Source organism: Prunus mume, linkage group LG5 (genome assembly GCF_029339155.1).
Source record: "Prunus mume cultivar Tortuosa linkage group LG5, ASM2933915v1, whole genome shotgun sequence".
In the NCBI taxonomy this organism is placed as follows: Eukaryota; Viridiplantae; Streptophyta; class Magnoliopsida; order Rosales; family Rosaceae; genus Prunus; species Prunus mume.
In genome coordinates, this window is record NC_142702.1 from 14,324,964 (window position 1) to 14,331,924 (window position 6,961).

Below are 6,961 nucleotides of genomic sequence, written 5' to 3' on the forward strand. Positions count from 1 at the left end.
CTCCAGAATTATACTTTTTTGGCCTTTCCTATTCCCATAATCTCCTTGCCAAGAAGTTAGGCAATTCTTCCACTGCCAGTGCATGCAATCAATATTTCCAATCATGCTTGGGAAACCTCGAGTCTCGACTTTTCGTAGAAGCCTTTGGAGGTCCCTAGGTGTAGGTTTGCATCATAGAATCTAACCAAGCACTCTAGGATAGTTGATTTCCCCATCCTAGCAATCTCATTCACATGGTTTGTAGATGCCCCATACACAAGCAGCCGCAAAACAGCTGTAAGTTTTTGCTCCAAAAAAAACATAAAATCCTAAAAGCATCGTACTTCTGAACGAAGTATGTGTCAGTAATTGCAAACATCATGCATGATTTTTTGGAACAAATGGGGCTGCATTCTATATCTCTCTTGAGTTTAGAGGGGCAAAGTGCAATTTGACCGAAGTTTCAAGGGGCATTGGTGTAATTAAGCCTAAAAATAAAACATATCTCTCCCCCTTAACTTTCCAACCCTAAAACCCCCACCAACCAACCCGAGCCAACCGCCACCTCCCAATAACCGAACCCTTACCTCAGCCAGCCATCACCACCCAATAATTGGCACTTATAAGCAGTGACGATGAGCAATATTCTTTATTCTTCTTCAGCCTAAAGAGTTTGTTCAATTTCCCATTTGCACTTGCAAGCAGTAATGATGATTAATTGTAAATGGGCTTTAAAATTCTTTCTAAAATAAAAGAGTCAAACACAATTGTCTCATGGTCATGGAGATGCCTCTCTCATTCCCAATACCCTTTCCCAATAGCATATGATAAGTCAAAGTTGCCCCATTGGGGTTATTTGGTTGCTTGGGGTTTAGGCGGGCTTGGGTGGTGTAGAAACACATACTTCGACAACCAATCATGAGGCGCCACATAGACAATGAGAATATTCCTTAGGTCAACAATTGTGCTCCATTTAATTGACAAATTGTTTAGACATAAGACAGGGATATCACCATAAGTTAGGGATTTGATTTTCATTAAATCTCCCTAATTGATCCATTCTCTCCGTTTAAGGGAGAGAATAATTCCCTTTCATAGGGGAATTATTCTATAAAAAATCCTAGAAAGCAAGAGCACTATAAATATGTGACTATGCAACACATATGAGGTAATTTAAAAAAACCCTAGAGAAACCATTCTCTCTTGCAACCCCTCTTATCTCTCTCTCCTCACACGGCCACTCATCACCGCACACGGCCACTCATCACCGCACACGGCTAAGGGCACCTGGCTCCCCGAGAGTGAAAACTCCAACCTTTATGTTATCTTTGCATCTTTCTCAAGATCATTTAACTGACTTTGGCATTGGAGGGCCTTTGGCCAACACCCCTTGGGTATGGTCTGTTGACCTAGAGTTGTTTTGTAGGAACCGAGGAAGAAAAAAGAGAAGGAAGCTCAAAGGGTTGAAGAATCACAACTGAATATTCTCCCGTGAGAAATGTGTTCAAATAGGTGGCTAGGAAGTGGTTGGGTTACAAGGAGATGGTGGCTGGCTGGGGTTGGGTGCAGACTATTGATGGGGTTTGGGGTTGTGAGGAGAAGGGGACATAGATGTTTTATGGGAGTTTCACTATGATGCCCAATATAAGGGCCAAATTATAAATCAAAAAGCTTACATGAAATGGACTTTAGAAACACACCTAAAACCCATTTACAACATAATAAAGAGGCTTCGAACTTCCTATAAAATACAAAACTGCCATCGATTTCTTAAAATAAGCACAACCCCAAAACCTCATAAATAAACAAAACTAAAACACTCAATAGGCATCAAAGTAATTTAATGATCAAAATTAAATTCAATAGGGCCAGTTGTCATTTTTTTGGTTTGTTTATAGAAATTATTGTTGACGAGATCCTAATTCTATTAGGAGATTTATTTCCTATTAGGATTTTATTTTTTTCTCTTTTGTACAAATCTTATGTAAAAAGGAGTTTATTTGTTTCCTTGTTTAACTCTATTAGGGTTTACACACTAGTATTATAAATACCTTCATTTAGAGAATGAAATTCTACCCCATATTGTTTGACTTGGCATCATAGTCAACTTTCTGGTGACATGCGTGTTGTGCCCACCCGTGTTCTATCCCCATTTTTTTTTTTACCCATGTCGTGTATGCCCTCTTGGGTTTGTGTATTGTGTTGTAGTGTTTGTGTTGACACAGGTGTTTGTGTTGAACACGGCAATATACTGTGTTTGTGTTGTTTTTGCCTTCATGCATCTACCGTATTTATGCCTCTGCTATGTTCTGTTATGTACTTTGCCGTGTTCGTGCCTTTGCTGTGTTCTGCTATGTATTCTGCCATGATCTGTTGAGTTTCTGCTACTTCTTCTACAAATTTGTGTGCTTCTGACTCTATTCCAGGAATTGGTTTCAATACTTGGATAATTGACACAGGTGCTTATGATCATATGACTTATGATGCTAAATTTTTTGATGAGTTGTCTAGTAACACCCATGACCCATACATAACTAGTGCTAATGGCTTGCCCTCTCCAATTATTGGCAAGGGCACAATCTCTCTCAACCCTACTTTGTCCTTGTTTTGTGTGTTACTAGTTCCCACTATCCATTGTAATTTGTTATTTGTTGGTCAATTATTTGATGCACTTAATGTTTCTGCTACTTTCTATCTGTAGGGGCTTTTTCATTCCCGCAATTATAGATGGGCCTAGGCCGCTGTAAGGAGCAAATGGATGAAAATTCACCAACAAAACCAACAGTCGCTTACAAATAAATACTTGACTTGACTTGAGAAGCTTGTGGCATGGAAGCTAAGCATTCATGAGTTTAGCATTAAAGAGAGAGAGAGAGAGAGAGAGAGAGAGAGAGAGAGAGAGAGAGAGAGAGAGCTGTGATTTCCTATGAGAAATAGGGGTTCAAAGCAAGGGGGAAGATATTTGAAGAGGATTCGTTAAGGAGAGGGAGATAGAGAGATAGAGAAAGATAAAGGGAGAAAAGTGGGTGGTTTGAGCAATTTTCTGGTAGCTTGACGAAAGCTTCGTCAGGCTCTGGAATGGCTTGCCAGAAGAGAAAATTGGATGAGATTAAGGAATATGGCTTAAAATTGAAGGGCTCCAAGGATGAAAGGTGATGCTTGCTCCCTTTGGATGTGTGTTTGCCTTCAATGAGTTTTTTTGCTGGGTAGAAGGTGCCTCCTTTTATAGGTGCTGGAAGCTCCTTCTTCCCAAGAAACCCTAGCTGGTTCTTCCCAAATCAGCCAAGTCTCTCCCTTCATTTCTCTTCTCTTCCTTTGATTCATCTCTATTTTGTGAAATCCTTCTCTGTCCAAACACATAGAGACAAGATTTTTAGAGGCTCTAGAACCTTCCTGCAGCTGTCCTTACGACCATCTCCTATTTTGGGCTACCCTTTCTCCTTCTTTTCTCCTTCATTTTATTGCAAGAACTGGTGGGAGAAATGAATGGGTAATGGCGCTGGTCCGAAGAGTGTTTTGCTCAAGTATTCTTTGGTTTTTTGGATGGCCTGTGTTGGGATTTGTCTTTGGCCATGTGCTGGAGATTCCCACAGCTTGCACAAGTCTCTATCCCTTGATTTTCTGTAGTGGTTTTGTCTCTAGCCATGTGCTGGAGACTTTCATATTTTTCTAAGTCACTTGGCTATTCCCTAAGGTAATGGGCTAATTTACTAAAGAGATGGGCCAACCTTCTAGAGTGATGGACTATTTTTTACTAGGGTGATGGGTTAATTTTCTAAGGTAATGAGCTACCTTTTCTCTCTTTCATGCTTACCCACATATTTGGGATCAAGAAATGGGCTCGAGTTTTGGGGCTCCTAAGTAGCCTAAAACTTCCACTTTTTGGCCCATCAATGGGCTTCATGAATGCTCGTAACCATCTATACTACAACGCGCTCAGCAAGCCTCAGGCGTTCGCATGGCTTGGGCCCACTTAAGCTTGTAGCGTGGATTGGTGCAAAAATAAGGATTTTCCGCTTGGCATGGCATGTTATTTGGCGTGCTTGTGCTAGAGCTTTGTCGTTTTGTAAGGGATATGGTCGGGCCAAAATGGCGCTTGACAGGATAATGAGCATGGGTTCATAGAACCAGTACATTTTACGGGCTTGTTACAACCTTTCTGCGTGGCATGTTGCATATTCACTTGACATGGCATGTGTGCAAGCACATATAACGAACTTTTGAGTACCCAAGTCGGGTTTCTTGCCGAGTTAGGTGTTGTACTGGGCTAGAAATATATTTGAGCCAAACCTTGGATTTTTTGGGCCTCAACACTATCCTACACATTGCTCTTTTCTGGATCTCAAGACTCACGGGACAATTGGGCATGGTAAATGGATAAGGAGTTGTATTATTTGACATTTCCTGCTATACTAGTTCATGATCGTGTTGTTAATATTGTTCAAAGTTGAAGTGTCAAAGACAAACAACAAATTTGGTTATGGCATCGTCGCTTGGGATACCCGTCGTTTGGCTACCTTAAGCGTCTGTTTCTATCCTTATTTCGCTCGTGTGATGAGTCCAGTTTGAAGTGTGAGACATGTATTTTTGGCTAAAAGTCATCGCACTGTGTTTCCTTTCAGTGATAGTGAAGCTGCAAAGCCTTTTGATTTAGTGCATTCTAATGTGTGGGTTTCAGTTTGATTTACTTCAAACGAATTTCGTTAGTTCGTCACATTCATTAATGATTATAGCCGACTCACTTGAGTTTTCCTTTTGAAAAATAAATACGATGTTGCTTACATCCTTTCAGAGTTTTGTATTATGGTGTCTACTCAGTTTCAGGCTCGAGTCAAAGTGTTCCGGACTGATAACGGAGGAGAATATGTGAATAATACTTTGGCTACATGCTCAAGGTATTATTCACCAAACAACAACCCCGTTACCCCTCAACAAAATGGTGTGTCTGAAAGAAAGCACTAACAACCCCTTTTAGTTCGCATGATTAGACCCGGCATTCGTGTTGTGTTTTTAGTATTCATGTCAACCCAGTTTTCTTAACGGGTTGACACGACACAACACGATAAGAAAGCGGGTGGAAAAGATCAAACACGAACACGACCCGATCCAATTCGCGAATCACACAACACGACCTGTTTCACCTGTTAAGAGAATAAACTTTTTTAATAAAAATTTAAAAAACCTATATTTTTGAACAAATTTTAAATGCAAACAGTACATGCCCAAAAAAATCAAAATCATTCCGACAAAAAGTAATATTCTTGAATTTAATCCAAACTTCAACATCCGTGAACATGATCCATAATAACAAAACATAACATGATACATGATAACAAAAGGAAAAGGCAAAACAAATATGCAGTAACATCCATGAAGATTCGCATAAATAAATAAAAAAAATTCATGAAGATGATCCAAACTTCAACATTTCACCAATTGCAACTTTCCTGGAAGGAAAAAAAAACAACTATAAGAAAAGTATGCATTATTCCTAAATATTACATTGATAAAATATCAATTACTCATTAATACATCTCATCAATATTCAAGAGAAATACTATTGGAGCTTTGTCCTGATCTAGTATCTTGACAAGTAAGTTTGAAGATATCTTTAGTAAGGCTTTCCACAGTAGCATTCTCTTCCTCCATAGCTAAGCATTGAAAACCCAAAAGTTACGAAACATTCACATAATGTAAAAAAAAAAACAGAAAATAGAACACTAGTTTTAAGTTATATAAAATTTTCCTCCCTTGCCAAAAAGCCAATCTCAAGTACACAACAGAGCTTGAACAATTTCAGGCAATAATGAACTACAGTATTGATCTAGTACTCTAGCTAGAATTGATACAACCATAGAAATAGGAATTGTTAACACATCACGAGCTAGAATTGAAAGTATCGGATAATGAAAATGCTCCATTTGTCACCAAGAAAGAACATCTATGTCTTGCTTTCTATCTAGTCTTTCCTCATCCAAATACTTATGCAATTCATTTTTCCTACTTGTACTTGGACCATTTTTGTAACTATTATCAAAATCCTACATCACACAAGATGAAACATGCAAATATTAGAATTGTGCATCATTTTAATATATAATATGCAACAATAAATATAAAAAAGAAAATAAGTTTAGGTTACCTCAAAAATGGTGTCTCCATCTTCCGTGTGACTAGTTGTCTCATTCATTCCATAATTCGATAACAACATGAGATAAACTTTCTGAGTACACATCAAAAAGAGATGTCAATGTGTCTCTAACATAATTGAACTTTTCAGAATCCTTACCATGAAGCTTGGTATAAGCCCACTCTACAAAATGCAACTTATAACAAGGATTCAAAATAATTGCAATTGCAAGAATGGCTTATTATCACAAAACGTCCCTAAGATTTACGAAACTATCAGATTGCATCCTTAATGTTTTTTTGTGTCACTCGTGGTCCTCAAGGTTAGTATGTGCGATCACAAATGGTCCCTACCGTTAGGTTCCGTCAAAAACTCCATTAGTTTGCTGACGTGGCATATATATATATATATATATATCACAAAACATCCCTGAAGTTCACACACTTATCACAAATGGTCCCTACGAAATTTTTTAATTTTTTTTCATTTAAAATTCATAAAATTTTACTTTTCTTTTTAAAATTATTTATAAATGGAAAAACCATTTATAGAAGGATTTTAATCTTGAGGACCATTTATGAACCCTAAACCCTTAATTTTTTCTTTTTAAAATTTTATGAATTTTAAATTATTTTTTAAAAACTCCATTAGTTTGTTGATGTGGGGTACGTTGTCCTAGAAAATAAGCATGTAACATCATTAAAGAACCCCAAAAACTTGGAAATCTTCTACATTAATCCACTCTTGAGGAGAAGGACAACTACTAAAATTGAAATAAATCAATCCTAAATTAATAAAAGCACGACGATAGAAAAGTGCACTCCCAAGCATGGTATAAATTGAGTTCCATCT

The 6,961-nt window shown here is 37.9% G+C and overlaps 1 pseudogene; it reads right to left on the reverse strand.

The window, feature by feature from the left end:
* Positions 1-5,517: 5,517 nt before the first annotated feature.
* Positions 5,518-6,487, reverse strand: LOC148917037 (zinc finger BED domain-containing protein RICESLEEPER 2-like; annotated as a pseudogene).
* Between the last annotated feature and the right edge of the window lie 474 nt (positions 6,488-6,961).